Raw genomic sequence first — 23,600 nt, forward strand, 5'->3', positions numbered from 1 at the left:
GTTGAAATATGTTGTTTAGGACATGATTCTGCACAATATATGTCAAATTCAGTGTAATCCAGCCACAAGTTTAAAAGTTATAGCCATTTGTTCAAAAAGTGGTTATCTCACCGAGTCGAAGCGTTTTTGATTCGGAGTGGAAATAACTCATGAATTTCATCAAACAGGTTTCTGCTGTTGAAATATGTTGTTTAGGACATGATTTTGCACAATATATGTCAAATTCAGTGTAATCCAGCCACAAGTTATAGCCATTCGTTCAAAAAGTGGTTATCTCACCGAATTGAAGCGTTTATGATTCGGAATGGATATAACTAATGAATTTCATCAAGCAGGTTCATGCTTTTGAAATATGTTGTTGAGGACATGATTCTGCACAATATATGTCAAATTCAGTGTAATCCAACCACAAGTTTAAAAGTTATCGCCATTCGTTCAAAAAGTGCTTATCTCACAGAGATGAAGCGTTTTTGATTCGGAGTGGAAATAACTCATGAATTTCATCAAGCTGGTTTCTGCTGTTGAAATATGTTGTTCAGGACATGATTCTGCACAATATATGTCAAATTCTGTGTAATCCAGCCACAAGTTTAAAAGTTATAGCCATTCGTTCAAAAATTGCTTATCTCACCGAGTCGAAGCGTTTTTGATTTGGAGTTGAAATAACTGATGAATGTCATCATGAAGCTTTCTACTGTTTAAATATGTTGTTTAGGACATGATTCTGCACAATATATGTCAAATTCAGTGTAATCCAGCCACAAGTCATCGCCATTAATTCAAAAAGTGCTTATCTCACCGAGATGAAGCGTTTTTGATTCGGAGTGGAAATAACTAATGAATGTCATCAAGCAGGTTTCTGCCGTTCAAATATGTTGTTCAGGACATGATTCTGCACAATATATGTGAAAATCTGTGTAATACAGCAACAAGTTTAAAAGTTATAGCCATTTGTTCAAAAAGTGGTTATCTCACCGAGTCGAAGCGTTTTTGATTCGGAGTGGAAATAACTAATGAATGTCATCAAGCAGGTTTCTGCCGTTCAAATATGTTGTTCAGGACATGATTCTGCACAATATATGTGAAAATCTGTGTAATACAGCAACAAGTTTAAAAGTTATAGCCATTCGTTCAAAAAGTGCTTATCTCACCGAGATGAAGCATTTTTGATTCGGAGTGGAAATAAATAATGAATTTCATCAAGCTGGTTTCTGCTGTTGAAATATGTTGTTCAGGACATGATTCTGCACAATATATGTCAAATTCTGTGTAATCCAGCCACAAGTTTAAAAGTTATAGCCATTCCATCAAAAATTTCTTATCTCACCAAGATGAAGCGTTTTTGATTTGGAGTGGAAATTACTAATGAATTTCATCAAGCTGGTTTCTGCTGTTGAAATATGTTGTTTAGGACATGATTTTGAACAATATATTTCAAATACAGTGTAATCCAGCCACAAGTTATAGCCATTCGTTCAAAAAGTGCTTATCTCACCGAGTCGAAGCGTTTTTGATTTGGAGTGGAAATAACTAATGAATTTCATCAAACAGGTTTCTGCTGTTGAAATATGTTGTTCAGGACATGATTCTGCACAATATATGTCAAATTCTGTGTAATCCAGCCACAAGTTTAAAAGTTATAGCCATTCGTTCAAAAAATTGCTTATCTCACCGAATCGAAGCGTTTTTGATTTGGAGTTGAAATAACTGATGAATGTCATCATGAAGCTTTCTACTGTTGAAATATGTTGTTTAGGACATGATTCTGCACAATATATGTCAAATTCAGTGTAATCCAGCCACAAGTTTAAAAGTTATAGCCATTTGTTCAAAAAGTGGTTATCTCACCGAGTCGAAGCGTTTTTGATTCGGAGTGGAAATAACTCATGAATTTCATCAAACAGGTTTCTGCTGTTGAAATATGTTGTTTAGGACATGATTTTGCACAATATATGTCAAATTCAGTGTAATCCAGCCACAAGTTATAGCCATTCGTTCAAAAAGTGGTTATCTCACCGAATTGAAGCGTTTATGATTCGGAATGGATATAACTAATGAATTTCATCAAGCAGGTTCATGCTTTTGAAATATGTTGTTGAGGACATGATTCTGCACAATATATGTCAAATTCAGTGTAATCCAACCACAAGTTTAAAAGTTATCGCCATTCGTTCAAAAAGTGCTTATCTCACAGAGATGAAGCGTTTTTGATTCGGAGTGGAAATAACTCATGAATTTCATCAAGCTGGTTTCTGCTGTTGAAATATGTTGTTCAGGACATGATTCTGCACAATATATGTCAAATTCTGTGTAATCCAGCCACAAGTTTAAAAGTTATAGCCATTCGTTCAAAAATTGCTTATCTCACCGAGTCGAAGCGTTTTTGATTTGGAGTTGAAATAACTGATGAATGTCATCATGAAGCTTTCTACTGTTTAAATATGTTGTTTAGGACATGATTCTGCACAATATATGTCAAATTCAGTGTAATCCAGCCACAAGTCATCGCCATTAATTCAAAAAGTGCTTATCTCACCGAGATGAAGCGTTTTTGATTCGGAGTGGAAATAACTAATGAATGTCATCAAGCAGGTTTCTGCCGTTCAAATATGTTGTTCAGGACATGATTCTGCACAATATATGTGAAAATCTGTGTAATACAGCAACAAGTTTAAAAGTTATAGCCATTTGTTCAAAAAGTGGTTATCTCACCGAGTCGAAGCGTTTTTGATTCGGAGTGGAAATAACTAATGAATGTCATCAAGCAGGTTTCTGCCGTTCAAATATGTTGTTCAGGACATGATTCTGCACAATATATGTGAAAATCTGTGTAATACAGCAACAAGTTTAAAAGTTATAGCCATTCGTTCAAAAAGTGCTTATCTCACCGAGATGAAGCATTTTTGATTCGGAGTGGAAATAACTGATGAATTTCATCAAGCAGGTTTCTGCTGTTGAAATATGTTGTTTAGGACATGATTCTGCACAATATATGTCAAATTCAATGTAATCCAACCACAAGTTTAAAAGTTATCGCCATTCTTTCAAAAAGTGCTTATCCCACCGATTTGAAGCGTTTTTGATTCGTAGTGAAAATAACTAATGAATGTCATCAAGAAGCTTTCTGCTGTTGAAATATGTTTTTTAGGACATGATTCTGCACAATATATGTCAAATTCAGTGTAATCCAGCCACAAGTTTAAAAGTTATAGCCATTTGTTCAAAAAGTGGTTATCTCACCGAGTCGAAGCGTTTTTGATTCGGAGTGGAAATAACTCATGAATTTCATCAAACAGGTTTCTGCTGTTGAAATATGTTGTTTAGGACATAATTTTGCACAATATATGTCAAATTCAGTGTAATCCGGCCACAAGTTATAGCCATTCGTTCAAAAAGTGGTTATCTCACCGAATTGAAGCGTTTATGATTCGGAGTGGAAATAAGTAATGAATTTCATCAAGCAGGTTCAGGCTTTTGAAATATGTTGTTGAGGACACGATTCTGCACAATATATGTCAAATTCAGTGTAATCCAACCACAAGTTTAAAAATTATCGCCATTCGTTCAAAAAGTGCTTATCCCACCGATTTGAAGCGTTTTTGATTCGGAGTGAAAATAACTAATGAATGTCATCAAGAAGCTTTCTGCTGTTGAAATATGTTGTTCAGGACATGATTCTGCACAATATATGTCAAATTCAGTGTAATCCAGCCACAAGTTTAAAAGTTATAGCCATATGTTCAAAAAGTGGTAATCTCACCGAGTCGAAGCGTTGTTGATTCGGAGTGGAAATAACTAATTAATTTCATCAAGTAGGTTTCTGCTCTTGAAAGATGTTGTATAGGACATGATTCTGCACAATGTATGTGAAATTCTGTTTAATCCAGCCACAAGTTTAAAAGTTATAGCCTTTCGTTGAAAAAGTGCTCATCTCACCGAATTGAAGCGTTTGTGATTCGGAGTGGAAATAACTCATGAATTTCATCAAGCAGGTTTATGCTTTTGAAATATGTTGTTGAAGACATGATTCTGCACAATATTTGTCAAATTCAATGTAATCCAACCACAAGTTTAAAAGTTATCGCAATTCGTTCAAAAAGTGCTTATCCCACCGAGTTGAAGCGTTTTTGATTCAGAGTGAAAATAACTAATGAATGTCATCAAGATGCTTTCTGCTGTTGAAATTTGTTGTTAAGAACATGATTCTGCACAATATATGTCAAATTCAGTGTAATCCAGCCACAAGTTTCGAAAGTCATAGCCATTTGTTCAAAAAGTGGTTATCTCACCGAATCGAAGCCTTTTTGATTCGGAGTGGAAATAACTAATGAATTTCATAAAGCAGGTTTCTGCTGTTCAAATATGTTGTTCAGGACATGATTCTGTACAATATATGTGAAATTCTGTGTAATCCAGCCACAAGTTTAAAAGTTATTTCCATTTGTTCAAAAAGTGGGTATCTCACCGAGTTGAAGCGTTTTTGATTCGGAGTGAAAATAACTAATGAATATCATCAAGAAGCTTTCTGCTGTTGAAATATGTTTTTTAGGACATGATTCTGCACATTATATGTCAAATTCAGTGTAATCCAGCCACAAGTTTAAAAGTTATAGCCATTTGTTCAAAAAGTGGTTATCTCACCGAGTCGAAGCGTTTTTGATTTGGAGTGGAAATAACTAATGAATTTCATGAAGCTGGTTTCTGCTGTAGAAATATGTTGTTCAGGACATGATTCTGCACAATATATGTCAAATTCAGTGTAATCCAACCACAAGTTTAGAAGTTATCGCCATTCGTTCAAAAAGTGCTTATCCCAGCGAGTTGAAGCGTTTTTGATTCGGAGTGAAAATAACTAATGAATGTCATCAAGAAGCTTTCTGCTGTTGAAATATGTTGTTTAGGACATTATTCTGCACAATATATGTCAAATTCAGTGTAATCCAGCCACAAGTTTAAAAGTTATAGCCATATGTTCAAAAAGTGGTAATCTCACCGAGTCGAAGCGTTTTTGATTTGGAGTGGAAATAACTGATGAATTCCATCAAGCAGGTTTCTGCTATTGAAATATGTTGTTTAGGACATGATTCTGCACAATATATGTCAAATTCAGTGTAATCCAGCCACAAGTTTAAAAGTTATAGCCATTTGTTCAAAAATTGCTTATCTCACAAAGATGAAGCGTTGTTGATTCGGAGTGGAAATAACTAATTAATTTCATCAAGTAGGTTTTTGCTGTTGAAACATGTTGTTTAGGACATGATTCTGCACAATGTATGTGAAATTCTGTTTAATCCAGCCACAAGTTTAAAAGTTATAGCCTTTCGTTCAAAAAGTGCTTATCTCACCGAATTGAAGCGTTTATGATTCGGAGTGGAAATAACTAATGAATTTCATCAAGCAGGTTTATGCTTTTGAAATATGTTGTTTCGGACATGATTCTGCACAATATATGTCAAATTCAATGTAATCCAACCACAAGATTAAAAGTTATCGCCATTCGTTCAAAAAGAGCTTATCTCACCGAGATGAAGCGTTTTTGATTCGGAGTGGAAATAACTAATGCATTTCATCAACTTGGTTTATGCTTTTGAAATATGTTGTTGAGGACATGATTCTGCACAATATGTGTCAAATTCAATGTAATCCAACCACAAGTTTAAAAGTTATCGCCATTGGTTAAAAAAGTGCTTATCTCACCGAGATGAAGCGTTTTTGATTCGGAGTGGAAATAACTAATGAATTTCATCAAGCAGGTTTCTGCTGTTGAAATATGTTGTTTAGGACATGATTCTGCACGATATATGTCAAATTCTGTGCAATCCAGCCACAAGTTTAAAAGTTATCGCCATTAGTTCAAAAAGTGCTTATCTCACCGAGATGAAGCGTTTTTGATTCGGAGTGGAAATAACTAATGAATTTCATCAAACAGGTTTCTGCTGTTGAAATATGTTGTTCAGGACATGATTCTGCACAATATATGTCAAATTCTTTGTAATCCAGCCACAAGTTTAAAAGTTATAGCCATTCGTTCAAAAATTGCTTATCTCACCGAATCGAAGCGTTTTTAATTTGGAGTTGAAATAACTGATGAATGTCATCATGAAGCTTTCTGCTGTTGAAATATGTTGTTTAGGACATGATTCTGCACAATATATGTCAAATTCAGTGTAATCCAGCCACAAGTTATTGCCATTTGTTCAAAAAGTGCTTATCTCACCGAGTTGATTTGTTTATGATTCGGAGTTGAAATAACTAATGAATTTCATCAAGCAGGTTTATGCTTTTGAAATATGTTGTTTAGGACATGATTCTGCACAATATATGTCAATCTCAATGTAATCCAACCACAAGTTTAAAAGTTATCGCCATTCTTTCAAAAAGTGCTTATCCCACCGATTTGAAGCGTTTTTGATTCGTAGTGAAAATAACTAATGAATGTCATCAAGAAGCTTTCTGCTGTTGAAATATGTTTTTTAGGACATGATTCTGCACAATATATGTCAAATTCAGTGTAATCCAGCCACAAGTTTAAAAGTTATAGCCATTTGTTCAAAAAGTGGGTATCTCACCGAATTGAAGCGTTTTTGATTCAGAGTGAAAATAACTAATGAATATCATCAAGAAGCTTTCTGCTATTGAAATATGTTTTTTAGGACATGATTCTGCACATTATATGTCAAATTCAGTGTAATCCAGCCACAAGTTTAAAAGTTATAGCCATTTGTTCAAAAATTGCTTATCTCACAGAGATGAAGCGTTTTTGATTCGGAGTGGAAATAACTAATGAATGTCATCAAGCAGGTTTCTGCCGTTCAAATATGTTGTTCAGGACATGATTCTGCACAATATATGTGAAATTCAGTGTAATCCAGCCACAAGTTATAGCCATTCGTTCAAAAAGTGCTTATTTCACCGAGTCGAAGCGTTTTTGATTTGGAGTGGAAATAACTAATGAATTTCATCAAACAGGTTTCTGCTTTTGAAATATGTTGTTCAGGACATGATTCTGCACAATATATGTCAAATTCTGTGTAATCCAGCCACAAGTTTAAAAGTTATCGCCATTCGTTCAAAAATTGCTTATCTCACCGAATCGAAGCGTTTTTAATTTGGAGTTGAAATAACTGATGAATGTCATCATGAAGCTTTCTGCTGTTGATATATGTTGTTTAGGACATGATTCTGCACAATATATGTCAAATTCAGTGTAATCCAGCCACAAGTTATTGCCATTTGTTCAAAAAGTGCTTATCTCACCGAGATGAAGCGTTTTTGATTCGGAGTGGAAATAACTAATGAATTTCATCAAGCTGGTTTCTGCTGTTGAAATATGTTGTTCAGGACATGATTCTGCACAATATATGTCAAATTCTGTGTAATCCAGCCACAAGTTTAAAAGTTATAGCCATTCCATCAAAAATTTCTTATCTCACCGAGATGAAGCGTTTTTGATTCGGAGTGGAAATAACTAATGAATTTCATCAAGCTGGTTTCTGCTGTTGAAATATGTTGTTTAGGACATGATTTTGAACAATATATTTCAAATACAGAGTAATCCAGCCACAAGTTATAGCCATTCGTTCAAAAAGTGCTTATCTCACCGAGTCGAAGCATTTTTGATAAGGAGTGGAAATAACTGATGAATTTCATCAAGCAGGTTTCTGCTGTTGAAATATGTTGTTTAGGACATGATTTTGAACAATATATTTCAAATACAGAGTAATCCAGCCACAAGTTATAGCCATTCGTTCAAAAAGTGCTTATCTCACCGAGTCAAAGCATTTTTGATAAGGAGTGGAAATAACTGATGAATTTCATCAAGCAGGTTTCTGCTGTTGAAATATGTTGTTTAGGACATGATTCTGCACAATATATGTCAAATTTAATGTAATCCAAACACAAGTTTAAAAGTTATCGCCATTCGTTCAAAAAGTGCTTATCCCACCGATTTGAAGCGTTTTTGATTCGTAGTGAAAATAAGTAATGAATGTCATCAAGAAGCTTTCTGCTGTTGAAATATGTTGTTTTGGACATGATTCTGCACAATATATGGCAAATTCAGTGTAATCCAGCCACAAGTTATAGCCATTCGTTCAAAAAGTGTTTATCTCACCGAAATGAAGCGTTTATGATTCGGAGTGGAAATAACTAATGAATTTCATCAAGCAGGTTTATGCTTTTGAAATATGTTGTTGAGGACATGATTCTGCACAATATATGTCAAATTCAATGCAATCCAACCACAAGTTTAAAAGTTATCGCCATTCGTTCAAAAAGTGCTTATCTCACCGAGATGAAGCGTTTTTGATTCGGAGTGGAAATAACTAATGCATTTCATCAAGTTGGTTTATGCTTTTGAAATATGTTGTTGAGGACATGATTCTGCACAATATATGTCAAATTCAATGCAATCCAACCACAAGTTTAAAAGTTATCGCCATTAGTTCAAAAAGTGCTTATCTCACCGAGATGAAGCGTTTTTGATTCGGAGTGGAAATAACTAATGAATTTCAACAAGCTGATTTCTGCTGTTGAAATATGTTGTTTAGGACATGATTCTGCACGATATATGTCAAATTCTGTGCAATCAAGAAAACAAGTTTAAAAGTCATCGCCATTAGTTCAAAAAGTGCTTATCTCACCGAGATGAAGCGTTTTTGATTCGGAGTGGAAATAACTAATGAATTTCATCAAGCTGGTTTCTGCTGTTGAAATATGTTGTTCAGGCCATGATTCTGCACAATATATTTCAAATTCAGTGTAATCCAGCCACAAGTTATAGCCATTCGTTCAAAAGTGCTTATCTCACCGAGTCGAAGCATTTTTGATTCGGAGTGGAAATAACTAATGAATTTCATCAAACAGGTTTCTGCTGTTGAAATATGTTGTTCAGGACATGATTCTGCACAATATATGTCAAATTCTTTGTAATCCAGCCACAAGTTTAAAAGTTATAGCCATTCGTTCAAAAATTGCTTATCTCACCGAGTCGAAGCGTTTTTGATTTTAAGTTTAAATAACTGATGAATGTCATCATGAAGCTTTCTACTGTTGAAATATGTTGTTTAGGACATGATTCTGCACAATATATGTCAAATTCAGTGTAATCCTGCCACAAGTCATCGCCATTAGTTCAAAAAGTGCTTATCTCACCGAGATGAAGCGTTTTTGATTCGGAGTGGAAATAACTAATGATTTTCATCAAGCTGGTTTCTGCTGTTGAAATATGTTGTTCAGGACATGATTCTGCACAATATATGTGAAATTCTGTGTAATCCAGCCACAAGTTTAAAAGTTATAGCCATTCGTTCAAAAATTGCTTATCTCACCGAGTCGAAGCGTTTTTGATTTGGAGTTGAAATAACTGATGAATGTCATCATGAAGCTTTCTACTGTTGAAATATGTTGTTTAGGACATGATTCTGCACAATATATGTCAAATTCAGTGTAATCCAGCCACAAGTTTAAAAGTTATAGCCATTTGTTCAAAAAGTGGTTATCTCACCGAGTCGAAGCGTTTTTGATTCGGACTGGAAATAACTCATGAATTTCATCAAACAGGTTTCTGCTGTTGAAATATGTTGTTTAGGACATGATTCTGCACAATATATGTCAAATTCAGTGTAATCCAGCCACAAGTTTAAAAGTTATAGCCATATGTTCAAAAAGTGGTAATCTCACCGAGTCGAAGCGTTTTTGATTTGGAGTGGAAATAACTGATGAATTCCATCAAGCAGGTTTCTGCTGTTGAAATATGTTGTTTAGGACATGATTCTGCACAATATATGTCAAAATCAGTGTAATCCAGGCACAAATTTAAAAGTTATAGCCATTTGTTCAAAAATTGCTTATCTCACAAAGATGAAGCGTTGTTGATTCGGAGTGGAAATAACTAATTAATTTCATCAAGTAGGTTTCTGCTCTTGAAACATGTTGTATAGGACATGATTCTGCACAATGTATGTGAAATTCTGTTTAATCCAGCCACAAGTTTAAAAGTTATAGCCTTTCGTTGAAAAAGTGCTCATCTCACCGAATTGAAGCGTTTGTGATTCGGAGTGGAAATAACTCATGAATTTCATCAAGCAGGTTTATGCTTTTGAAATATGTTGTTGAAGACATGATTCTGCACAATATTTGTCAAATTCAATGTAATCCAACCACAAGTTTAAAAGTTATCGCAATTCGTTGAAAAAGTGCTTATCCCACCGAGTTGAAGCGTTTTTGATTCAGAGTGAAAATAACTAATGAATGTCATCAAGATGCTTTCTGCTGTTGAAATTTGTTGTTAAGAACATGATTCTGCACAATATATGTCAAATTCAGTGTAATCCAGCCACAAGTTTCGAAAGTCATAGCCATTTGTTCAAAAAGTGGTTATCTCACCGAATCGAAGCGTTTTTGATTCGGAGTGGAAATAACTAATGAATTTCATCAAGCAGGTTTCTGCTGTTCAAATATGTTGTTCAGGACATGATTATGTACAATATATGTGAAATTCAGTGTAATCCAGCCACATGTTTAAAAGTTATAGCCATTCGTTCAAAAATTGCTTATCTCACAGAGATGAAGCGTTTTTGATTCGGAGTGGAAATAACTAATGAATGTCATCAAGCAGGTTTCTGCCGTTCAAATATTTTGTTCAGGACATGATTCTGCACAATATATGTGAAATTCTGTGTAATACAGCAACAAGTTTAAAAGTTATAGCCATTTGTTCAAAAAGTGGTTATCTCACCGAGTCGAAGCGTTTTTGATTCAGAGTGGAAATAACTAATGATTTTATTCAAGCAGGTTTCTGCTGTTGAAATATGTTTTTTAGGACATGATATTGCACAATATATGTCAAATTCAATGTAATCCAACGACAAGTTTAAAAGTTATCGCCATTCGTTTAAAAAGTGCTTATCCCACCGATTTGAAGCGTTTTTGATTCGTAGTGAAATTAACTAATGAATGTCATCAAGAAGCTTTCTGCTGTTGAAATATGTTGTTTAGGACATGATTCTGCACATTATGTGTCAAATTCAGTGTAATCCAGCCACATTTTTAAAAGTTATAGCCATTTTTTCAAAAAGTGAGTATCTCACCGAGTCGAAACATTTTTGATTCGGAGTGGAAATAACTGATGAATTTCATCAAGCAGGTTTCTGCTGTTGAAATATGTTGTTCAGGACATGAGTCTGCAGAATATATGTCAAATTCTGTGTAATCCAGCCACAAGTTTAAAAGTTATAGCCATTCCATCAAAAATTTCTTATCTCACCGAGATGAAGCGTTTTTGATTCGGAGTGGAAATAACTAATGAATTTCATCAAGCTGGTTTCTGCTGTTGAAATATGTTGTTTAGGACATGATTTTGAACAATATATTTCAAATACAGAGTAATACAGCCACAAGTTATAGCCATTTGTTCAAAAAGTGCTTATCTCACAGAGATGAAGCGTTTTTGATTCGGAGTGGAAATAACTGATGAATTTCATCAAGCAGGTTTCTGGAGTTGAAATATGTTGTTTAGGACATGATTCTGCACAATATATGTCAAATTCAATGTAATCCAACAACAAGTTTAAAAGTTATCGCCATTCGTTCAAAAAGTGCTTATCCCACCGAGTCGAAGCGTTTTTGATTTGGAGTGGAAATAACTAATGAATTTCATCAAACAGGTTTCTGCTGTTGAAATATGTTGTTCAGGACATGATTCTGTACAATATATGTCAAATTCTGTGTAATCCAGCCACAAGTTTAAAAGTTATAGCCATTCGTTCAAAAATTGCTTATCTCACCGAGTCAAAGCGTTTTTGATTTGGAGTTGAAATAACTGATGAATGTCATCATGAAGCTTTCTGCTGTTGAAATATGTTGTTTAGGACATGATTCTGCACAATATATGTCAAATTCAGTGTAATCCAGCCACAAGTTATTGCCATTCGTTCAAAAAGTGCTTATCTCACCGAATTGAAGCGTTTATGATTCGGAGTGGAAATAACTAATGAATTTCATCAAGCTGGTTTCTGCTGTTGAAATATGTTGTTCAGGACATGATTCTGCACAATATATTTCAAATTCAGTGTAATCCAGCCACAAGTTATAGCCATTCGTTCAAAAAGTGCTTATCTCACCGAGATGAAGCGTTTTTGATTTGGAGTGGAAATAAGTGATGAATTCCATCAAGCAGGTTTCTGCTGTTGAGATCTGTTGTTTAGGACATGATTCTGCACAATATATGTAAAATTCTGTGTAATCCTGCCACAAGTTTAAAAGTTATAGCCATTTGTTCAAAAAGTAGTTATCTCACCGAGTCGAAGCGTTTTGGATTGTGAGTGGAATTAACTAATGATTTTCATCAAGCTGGTTTCTGCTGTTGAAATATGTTGTTCAGGACATGATTCTGCAGAATATATGTGAAATTCTGTGTAATCCAGCGACAAGTTTAAAAGTTATAGGCATTTGTTCAAAAAGTGCTTATCATACAGATATGAAGCGTTTTTGATTCGGAGTGGAAATAACTAATGAATTTCATCAAGCTGGTTTCTGCTGTTGAAATATGTTGGTCAGGACATGATTCTGCACAATATATGTCAAATTCTGTGTAATCCAGGCACAAGTTTAAAAGTTATAGCCATTCCATCAAAAATTGCTTTTCTCACCGAGATGAAGCGTTTTTGATTCGGAGTGGAAATAACTAATGAATTTCATCAAGCTGGTTTCTGCTGTTGAAATATGTTGTTTAGGACATGATTTTGCACAATATGTTTCAAATTCAGTGTAATCCAGCCACAAGTTATAGCGATTCGTTCAAAAAGTGCATATCTCACCGAGTCGAAGCATTTTTGATTCGGAGTGGAAATAACTAATGAATTTCAGCAAGCTGGTTTCTGCTGTTGAAATATGTTGTATAGGACATGAATCTGCACAATATATGTCAAATTCAGTGTAATCCAGCCACAAGTTTAAAAGTTATAGCCGTATGTTCAAAAAGTGGTTATCTCACCGAGTCGAAGCGTTTTTGATTTGGAGTGGATATAACTAATGAATGTCATCAAGAAGCTTTCTGCTGTAGAAATATGTTTTTTAGGACATGATTCTACACAATATATGTGAAATTCTGTGTAATCCAGCCACAAGTTTAAAAGTTATTTCCATTTGTTCAAAAAGTGGGTGTCTCACCGAGTCGAGGCTTTTTTATTTGGAGTGGAAATAACTGATGAATTCCATCAAGTAGGTGTCTGCTGTTGAAACATGTTGTTTAGGACATGATTCTGCACAATATATGTGAAATTCTGTGTAATCCAGCCACAAGTTTAAAAGTTGTAGCCTTTCGTTCAAAAAGTGCTCATCTCACCGAATTGAAGCGTTTTTCATTCGGAGTGGAAACAACTAATGCATTTCATCAAGTTGGTTTATGCTTTTGTAATATGTTGTTGAGGACATGATTCTGCACAATATTTGTCAAATTCAATGTAATCCAACCACAAGTTTAAAAGTTATCGCAATTCGTTCAAAAAGTGCTTATCCCACCGAGTTGAAGCGTTTTTGATTCGGAGTGAAAATAACTAATGAATGTCATCAAGGAGTTTTCCGCTGTTGAAATATGTTGTTAAGAACATGATTCTGCACAATATATGTCAAATACAGTGTAATCCAGCCACAAGTTTCGAAAGTCATAGCCATTTGTTCAAAAAGTGGTTATCTCACCGAATCGAAGCGTTTTTGATTCGGAGTGGAAATAACTAATGAATTTCATAAAGCAGGTTTCTGCTGTTAAAATATGTTGTTAAGAACATGATTCTGCACAATATATGTCAAATTCAGTGTAATCCAGCCACAAGTTTAAAAGTTATAGCCATTTGTTCAAAAAGTGGTTATCTCACCGAGTCGAAGCGTTTTTGATTTGGAGTGGAAATAACTAATGAATTTCATCAAGCTGGTTTCTGCTGTTGAAATATGTTGTTCAGGACATGATTCTGCACAATATATGTCAAATTCAATGTAATCCAACCACAAGTTTAAAAGTTATCGCCATTCGTTCAAAAAGTGCTTAACCCACCGAGTTGAAGCGTTTTTGATTTGGAGTGAAAATAACTAATGAATGTCATCAAGAAGCTTTCTGCTGTTCAAATATGTTGTTTAGGACATGATTCTGCACAATATATGTCAAATTCAGTGTAATCCAGCCACAAGTTTAAAAGTTATTTCCATTTGTTCAAAAAGTGGGTATCTCACCGGTTTGAAGCGTTTTTGATTCGGAGTGGAAATAACTAATGAATTTCATCAAGCAGGTTTCTGCTGTTCAAATATGTTGTTCAGGACATGATTCTGCACAATATATGTGAAATTCTGTGTAATCCAGCCACAAGTTTAAAAGTTATTTCCATTTGTTCAAAAAGTGGGTGTCTCACCGAGTCAAAGCTTTTTTATTTGGAGTGGAAATAACTGATGAATTCCATCAAGTAGGTGTCTGCTGTTGAAACATGTTGTTTAGGACATGATTCTGCACAATATATGTCAAATTCAGTGTAATCCAGCCACAAGTTATTGCCATTCGTTCAAAAAGTGCTTATCTCACCGAATTGAAGCGTTTATGATTCGGAGTTGAAATAACTAATGAATTTCATCAAGCAGGTTTATGCTTTTGAAATATGTTTTTCAGGATATGATTCTACACAATATATGTCAAAATCTGTTTAAACCAGCCGTTAGTTTAAAAGTTATAGCCATTCGTTCAAAAATTACTTATCTCACCGAGTCGAAGCGTTTTTGATTCGGAATGGAAATAACTAATGAATTTCATCAAGCTGGTTTCTGCTGTTGAAATATGTTGTTCAGGACATGATTTTGCACAATATATTTCAAATTCAGTGTAATCCAGCCACAAGTTTAAAAGTTATAGCCATTCGTTCAAAAATTGCTTATCTCACAGAGATGAAGCGTTTTTGATTCGGAGTGGAAATAACTAATGAATGTCATCAAGCAGGTTTCTGCCGTTCAAATATGTTGTTCAGGACATGATTCTGCACAATATATGTGAAATTCTGTGTAATCCAGCCACAAGTTTAAAAGTTATAGCCATTCCATCAAAAATTTCTTATCTCACCAAGATGAAGCGTTTTTGATTCGGAGTGGAAATTACTAATGAATTTCATCAAGCTGGTTTCTGCTGTTGAAATATGTTGTTTAGGACATGATTCTGCACAATATATGTCAAATTCAATGTAATCCAGCCACAAGTTTAAAAGTTATCACCATTCGTTCAAAAAGTGCTTATCCCACTGATTTGAAGCGTTTTTGATTCGTAGTGAAAATAACTAATGAATGTCATCAAGAAGCTTTCTGGTGTTGAAATATGTTGTTTAGGACATGATTCTTCACAATATATGTCAAATTCAGTGTAATCCAGCCACAAGTTATAGCCATTCGTTCAAAAAGTGGTTATCTCACCGAATTGAAGCGTTTATGATTCGGAGTGGAAATAACTAATGAATTTCATCAAGCAGGTTTATGCTTTTGAAATATGTTGTTGAGGACATGATTCTGCACAATATATGTCAAATTCAATGTAATCCAACCACAAGTTTAAAAGTTATGGCCATTCGTTCAAAAAGTGCTAATCTCAGCGAGATGAAGCGTTTTTGATTCGGAGTGGAAATAACTAATGCATTTCATCAAGTTGGTTTATGCTTTTGAAATATGTTGTTTAGGACATGATTCTGCACAATATATGTCAAATTCAATGTAATCCAACAACAATTTTAAAAGTTATCGCCATTAGTTCAAAAAGTGCTTATCTCACCGAGATGAAGCGTTTTTGATTCGGAGTGGAAATAACTAATGAATTTCAACAAGCAGGTTTCTGCTGTTGAAATATGTTGTTTAGGACATGATTCTGCACGATATATGTCAAATTCTGTGCAATCCAGCAAACAAGTTTAAAAGTCATCGCCATTAGTTCAAAAAGTGCTTATCTCACCGAGATGAAGCGCTTTTGATTCGGAGTGGAAATAACTAATGAATTTCATCAAGCTGGTTTCTGCTGTTGAAATATGTTGTTCAGGACATGATTCTGCACAATATATTTCAAATTCAGTGTAATCCAGACACATTTTATAGCCATTCGTTCAAAAAGTGCTTATCTCACCGAGTCGAGGCGTTTTTGATTTGGAGTGGAAATAACTAATGAATTTCATCAAACAGGTTTCTGCTGTTGAAATATGTTGTTCAGGACATGATTCTGCACAATATATGTCAAATTCAGTGTAATCCAGCCACAAGTTTAAAAGTTATAGCCATTCGTTCAAAAATTGCTTATCTCACCGAGTCGAAGCGTTTTTGATTTGGAGTTGAAATAACTGATGAATGTCATCATGAAGCTTTCCACTGTTTAAATATGTTGTTTAGGACATGATTCTGCACAATATATGTCAAATTCAGTGTAATCCAGCCACAAGTCATCGCCATTAATTCAAAAAGTGCTTATCTCACCGAGATGAAGCGTTTTTGATTCGGAGTGGAAATAACTAATGAATTTCATAAAGCTGGTTTCTGCTGTTGAAATATGTTGTTCAGGACATGATTTTGCACAATATATTTCAAATTCAGTGTAATCCAGCCACAAGTTTAAAAGTTGTAGCCATTCGTTCAAAAATTGCTTATCTCACAGAGATGAAGCGTTTTTGATTCGGAGTGGAAATAACTAATGAATGTCATCAAGCAGGTTTCTGCCGTTCAAATATGTTGTTCAGGACATGATTCTGCACAATATATGTGAAAATCTGTGTAATACAGCAACAAGTTTAAAAGTTATAGCCATTTGTTCAAAAAGTGGTTATCTCACCGAGTCGAAGCGTTTTTGATTCGGAGTGGAAATAACTAATGATTTTATTCAAGCAGGTTTCTGTTGTTGAAATATGTTTTTTAGGACATGATTTTGCACAATATATGTCAAATTCAATGTAATCCAACCACAAGTTTAAAAGTTATCGCCATTCGTTCAAAAAGTGCTTATCCCACCGATTTGAAGCGTTTTTGATTCGTAGTGAAAATAACTAATGAATGTCATCAAGAAGCTTTCTGCTGTTGAAATATGTTGTTTAGGACATGATTCTGCACAATATGTGTCAAATTCAGTGTAATCCAGCCACATTTTTAAAAGTTATAGCCATTTGTTCAAAAAGTGGGTATCTCACCGAGTCGAAGCATTTTTGATTCGGAGTGGAAATAACTGATGAATTTCATCAAGCAGGTTTCTGCTGTTGAAATATGTTGTTCAGGACATGAGTCTGCAGAATATATGTGAAATTCTTTGTAATCCAGCCACAAGTTTAACAGTTATAGCCATTTGTTCAAAAAGTGCTTATCTCACAGAGAAGAAGCGTTTTTGATTCGGAGTGGAAATAACTAATGAATTTCATCAAGCTGGTTTCTGCTGTTGAAATATGTTGTTCAGGACATGATTCTGCACAATATATGTCAAATTCTGTGTAATCCAGCCACAAGTTTAAAAGTTATAGCCATTCCATCAAAAATATCTTATCTCACCAAGATGAAGCGTTTTTGATTTGGAGTGGAAATTACAAATGAATTTCATCAAGCTGGTTTCTGCTGTTGAAATATGTTGTTTAGGACATGATTTTGAACAATATATTTCAAATATAGTGTAATCCAGCCACAAGTTATAGCCATTCGTTCAAAAAGTGCTTATTTCACCGAGATGAAGCGTTTTTGATTTGGAGTGGAAATAACTGATGAATTCCATCAAGCAGGTTTCTGCGGTTGAGATATGTTGTTTAGGACATGATTCTGCACAATATATGTCAAAATTAGTGTAATCCAGCCACAAGTTTAAAAGTTGTAGCCATTCGTTCAAAAAGTGGGTATCTCACCGAGTCGAAGCATTTTTGATACGGAGTGGAAATAACTGATGAATTTCATCAAGCAGGTTTCTGCTGTTGAAATATGTTGTTTAGGACATGATTCTGCACAATATATGTCAAATTCAATGTAATCCAACCACAAGTTTAAAAGTTATCGCCATTCGTTCAAAAAGTGCTTATCCCACCGATTTGAAGCGTTTTTGATTCGTAGTGAAAATAACTAATGAATGTCATCAAGAAGCTTTCTGCTGTTGAAATATGTTGTTTAGGACATGATTCTGCACAATATATGTCATATTCAGTGTAATCCAGCCACAAGTTATAGCCATTCGTTCAAAAAGTGGTTATCCCACCGAATTGAAGCGTTTATGATTCGGAGTGGAAATAACTAATGAATTTCATCAAGCAGGTTTATGCTTTTGAAATATGTTGTTGAGGACATGATTTCGCACAATATATTTCAAATTCAGTGTAATCCAGCCACAAGTTTAAAAGTTTTCGCCATTGGTTCAAAAATTGCTTATCTCACACAGATGAAGCGTTTTTGATTCGGAGTGGAAATAACTAATGAATGTCATCAAGCAGGTTTTTGCCGTTCAAATATGTTGTTCAGGACATGATTCTGCACAATATATGTGAAAATCTGTGTAATACAGCAAAAAGTTTAAAAGTTATAGCCATTTGTTCAAAAAGTGGTTATCTCACCGAGTCGAAGCGTTTTTGATTCGGAGTGGAAATAACTAATGATTTTATTCAAGCAGGTTTCTGCTGTTGAAATATGTTTTTTAGGACATGATTTTGCACTATATATGTCAAATTCAATTTAATCCAACCACAAGTTTAAAAGTTATCGCCATTCGTTCAAAAAGTGCTTATCCCACCGATTTGAAGCGTTTTTGATTCGTAGTGAAAATAACTAATGAATGTCATCAAGAAGCTTTCTGCTGTTGAAATATGTTGTTTAGGACATGATTCTGCACAATATGTGTCAAATTCAGTGTAATCCAGCCACATTTTTAAAAGTTATAGCCATTTGTTCAAAAAGTGGGTATCTCACCGAGTCGAAGCATTTTTGATTCGGAGTGGAAATAACTGATGAATTTCATCAAGCAAGTTTCTGCTGTTGAAATATGTTGTTCAGGACATGAGTCTGCAGAATATATGTGAAATTCTTTGTAATCCAGCCACAAGTTTAACAGTTATAGCCATTTGTTCAAAAAGTGCTTATCTCACAGAGAAGAAGCGTTTTTGATTCGGAGTGGAAATAAATAATGAATTTCATCAAGCTGGTTTCTGCTGTTGAAATATGTTGTTCAGGACATGATTCTGCACAATATATGTCAAATTCTGTGTAATCCAGCCACAAGTTTAAAAGTTATAGCCATTCCATCAAAAATTTCTTATCTCACCAAGATGAAGCGTTTTTGATTTGGAGTGGAAATTACTAATGAATTTCATCAAGCTGGTTTCTGCTGTTGAAATATGTTGTTTAGGACATGATTTTGAACAATATATTTCAAATACAGTGTAATCCAGCCACAAGTTATAGCCATTCGTTCAAAAAGTGCTTATCTCACCGAGTCGAAGCGTTTTTGATTTGGAGTGGAAATAACTAATGAATTTCATCAAACAGGTTTCTGCTGTTGAAATATGTTGTTCAGGACATGATTCTGCACAATATATGTCAAATTCTGTGTAATCCAGCCACAAGTTTAAAAGTTATAGCCATTCGTTCAAAAAGTGCTTATCTCACCGAATCGAAGCGTTTTTGATTTGGAGTTGAAATAACTGATGAATGTCATCATGAAGCTTTCTACTGTTGAAATATGTTGTTTAGGACATGATTCTGCACAATATATGTCAAATTCAGTGTAATCCAGCCACAAGTCATCGCCATTAATTCAAAAAGTGCTTATCTCACCGAGATGAAGCGTTTTTGATTCGGAGTGGAAATAACTAATGAATTTCATAAAGCTGGTTTCTGCTGTTGAAATATGTTGTTCAGGACATGATTCTGCACAATATATGTGAAAATCTGTGTAATACAGCAACAAGTTTAAAAGTTATAGCCATTTGTTCAAAAAGTGGTTATCTCACCGAGTCGAAGCGTTTTTGATTCGGAGTGGAAATAACTAATGATTTTATTCAAGCAGGTTTCTGTTGTTGAAATATGTTTTTTAGGACATGATTTTGCACAATATATGTCAAATTCAATGTAATCCAACCACAAGTTTAAAAGTTATAGCCATTTGTTCAAAAAGTGGTTATCTCACCGAGTCGAAGCGTTTTTGATTCGGAGTGGAAATAACTAATGATTTTATTCAAGCAGGTTTCTGTTGTTGAAATATGTTTTTTAGGACATGATTTTGCACAATATATGTCAAATTCAATGTAATCCAACCACAAGTTTAAAAGTTATCGCCATTCGTTCAAAAAGTGCTTATCCCACCGATTTGAAGCGTTTTTGATTCGTAGTGAAAATAACTAATGAATGTCATCAAGAAGCTTTCTGCTGTTGAAATATGTTGTTTAGGACATGATTCTGCACAATATGTGTCAAATTCAGTGTAATCCAGCCACATTTTTAAAAGTTATAGCCATTTGTTCAAAAAGTGGGTATCTCACCGAGTCGAAGCATTTTTGATTCGGAGTGGAAATAACTGATGAATTTCATCAAGCAGGTTTCTGCTGTTGAAATATGTTGTTCAGGACATGAGTCTGCAGAATATATGTGAAATTCTTTGTAATCCAGCCACAAGTTTAACAGTTATAGCCATTTGTTCAAAAAGTGCTTATCTCACAGAGAAGAAGCGTTTTTGATTCGGAGTGGAAATAACTAATGAATTTCATCAAGCTGGTTTCTGCTGTTGAAATATGTTGTTCAGGACATGATTCTGCACAATATATGTCAAATTCTGTGTAATCCAGCCACAAGTTTAAAAGTTATAGCCATTCCATCAAAAATATCTTATCTCACCAAGATGAAGCGTTTTTGATTTGGAGTGGAAATTACAAATGAATTTCATCAAGCTGGTTTCTGCTGTTGAAATATGTTGTTTAGGACATGATTTTGAACAATATATTTCAAATATAGTGTAATCCAGCCACAAGTTATAGCCATTCGTTCAAAAAGTGCTTATTTCACCGAGATGAAGCGTTTTTGATTTGGAGTGGAAATAACTGATGAATTCCATCAAGCAGGTTTCTGCGGTTGAGATATGTTGTTTAGGACATGATTCTGCACAATATATGTCAAAATTAGTGTAATCCAGCCACAAGTTTAAAAGTTGTAGCCATTCGTTCAAAAAGTGGGTATCTCACCGAGTCGAAGCATTTTTGATACGGAGTGGAAATAACTGATGAATTTCATCAAGCAGGTTTCTGCTGTTGAAATATGTTGTTTAGGACATGATTCTGCACAATATATGTCAAATTCAATGTAATCCAACCACAAGTTTAAAAGTTATCGCCATTCGTTCAAAAAGTGCTTATCCCACCGATTTGAAGCGTTTTTGATTCGTAGTGAAAATAACTAATGAATGTCATCAAGAAGCTTTCTGCTGTTGAAATATGTTGTTTAGGACATGATTCTGCACAATATATGTCATATTCAGTGTAATCCAGCCACAAGTTATAGCCATTCGTTCAAAAAGTGGTTATCCCACCGAATTGAAGCGTTTATGATTCGGAGTGGAAATAACTAATGAATTTCATCAAGCAGGTTTATGCTTTTGAAATATGTTGTTGAGGACATGATTTCGCACAATATATTTCAAATTCAGTGTAATCCAGCCACAAGTTTAAAAGTTTTCGCCATTGGTTCAAAAATTGCTTATCTCACACAGATGAAGCGTTTTTGATTCGGAGTGGAAATAACTAATGAATGTCATCAAGCAGGTTTTTGCCGTTCAAATATGTTGTTCAGGACATGATTCTGCACAATATATGTGAAAATCTGTGTAATACAGCAAAAAGTTTAAAAGTTATAGCCATTTGTTCAAAAAGTGGTTATCTCACCGAGTCGAAGCGTTTTTGATTCGGAGTGGAAATAACTAATGATTTTATTCAAGCAGGTTTCTGCTGTTGAAATATGTTTTTTAGGACATGATTTTGCACTATATATGTCAAATTCAATTTAATCCAACCACAAGTTTAAAAGTTATCGCCATTCGTTCAAAAAGTGCTTATCCCACCGATTTGAAGCGTTTTTGATTCGTAGTGAAAATAACTAATGAATGTCATCAAGAAGCTTTCTGCTGTTGAAATATGTTGTTTAGGACATGATTCTGCACAATATGTGTCAAATTCAGTGTAATCCAGCCACATTTTTAAAAGTTATAGCCATTTGTTCAAAAAGTGGGTATCTCACCGAGTCGAAGCATTTTTGATTCGGAGTGGAAATAACTGATGAATTTCATCAAGCAAGTTTCTGCTGTTGAAATATGTTGTTCAGGACATGAGTCTGCAGAATATATGTGAAATTCTTTGTAATCCAGCCACAAGTTTAACAGTTATAGCCATTTGTTCAAAAAGTGCTTATCTCACAGAGAAGAAGCGTTTTTGATTCGGAGTGGAAATAAATAATGAATTTCATCAAGCTGGTTTCTGCTGTTGAAATATGTTGTTCAGGACATGATTCTGCACAATATATGTCAAATTCTGTGTAATCCAGCCACAAGTTTAAAAGTTATAGCCATTCCATCAAAAATTTCTTATCTCACCAAGATGAAGCGTTTTTGATTTGGAGTGGAAATTACTAATGAATTTCATCAAGCTGGTTTCTGCTGTTGAAATATGTTGTTTAGGACATGATTTTGAACAATATATTTCAAATACAGTGTAATCCAGCCACAAGTTATAGCCATTCGTTCAAAAAGTGCTTATCTCACCGAGTCGAAGCGTTTTTGATTTGGAGTGGAAATAACTAATGAATTTCATCAAACAGGTTTCTGCTGTTGAAATATGTTGTTCAGGACATGATTCTGCACAATATATGTCAAATTCTGTGTAATCCAGCCACAAGTTTAAAAGTTATAGCCATTCGTTCAAAAAGTGCTTATCTCACCGAATCGAAGCGTTTTTGATTTGGAGTTGAAATAACTGATGAATGTCATCATGAAGCTTTCTACTGTTGAAATATGTTGTTTAGGACATGATTCTGCACAATATATGTCAAATTCAGTGTAATCCAGCCACAAGTTTAAAAGTTATAGCCATTTGTTCAAAAAGTGGTTATCTCACCGAGTCGAAGCGTTTTTGATTCGGAGTGGAAATAACTCATGAATTTCATCAAACAGGTTTCTGCTGTTGAAATATGTTGTTTAGGACATGATTTTGCACAATATATGTCAAATTCAGTGTAATCCAGCCACAAGTTATAGCCATTCGTTCAAAAAGTGGTTATCTCACCGAATTGAAGCGTTTATGATTCGGAATGGATATAACTAATGAATTTCATCAAGCAGGTTCATGCTTTTGAAATATGTTGTTGAGGACATGATTCTGCACAATATATGTCAAATTCAGTGTAATCCAACCACAAGTTTAAAAGTTATCGCCATTCGTTCAAAAAGTGCTTATCTCACATAGATGAAGCGTTTTTGATTCGGAGTGGAAATAACTCATGAATTTCATCAAGCTGGTTTCTGCTGTTGAAATATGTTGTTCAGGACATGATTCTGCACAATATATGTCAAATTCTGTGTAATCCAGCCACAAGTTTAAAAG

This window comes from Fistularia commersonii, chromosome 9 (assembly GCF_037954325.1).
Source record: "Fistularia commersonii isolate RoL2024-O1a breed Wild chromosome 9, RoL_Fcom_v1.0, whole genome shotgun sequence".
NCBI classification, from domain to species: Eukaryota; Metazoa; Chordata; class Actinopteri; order Syngnathiformes; family Fistulariidae; genus Fistularia; species Fistularia commersonii.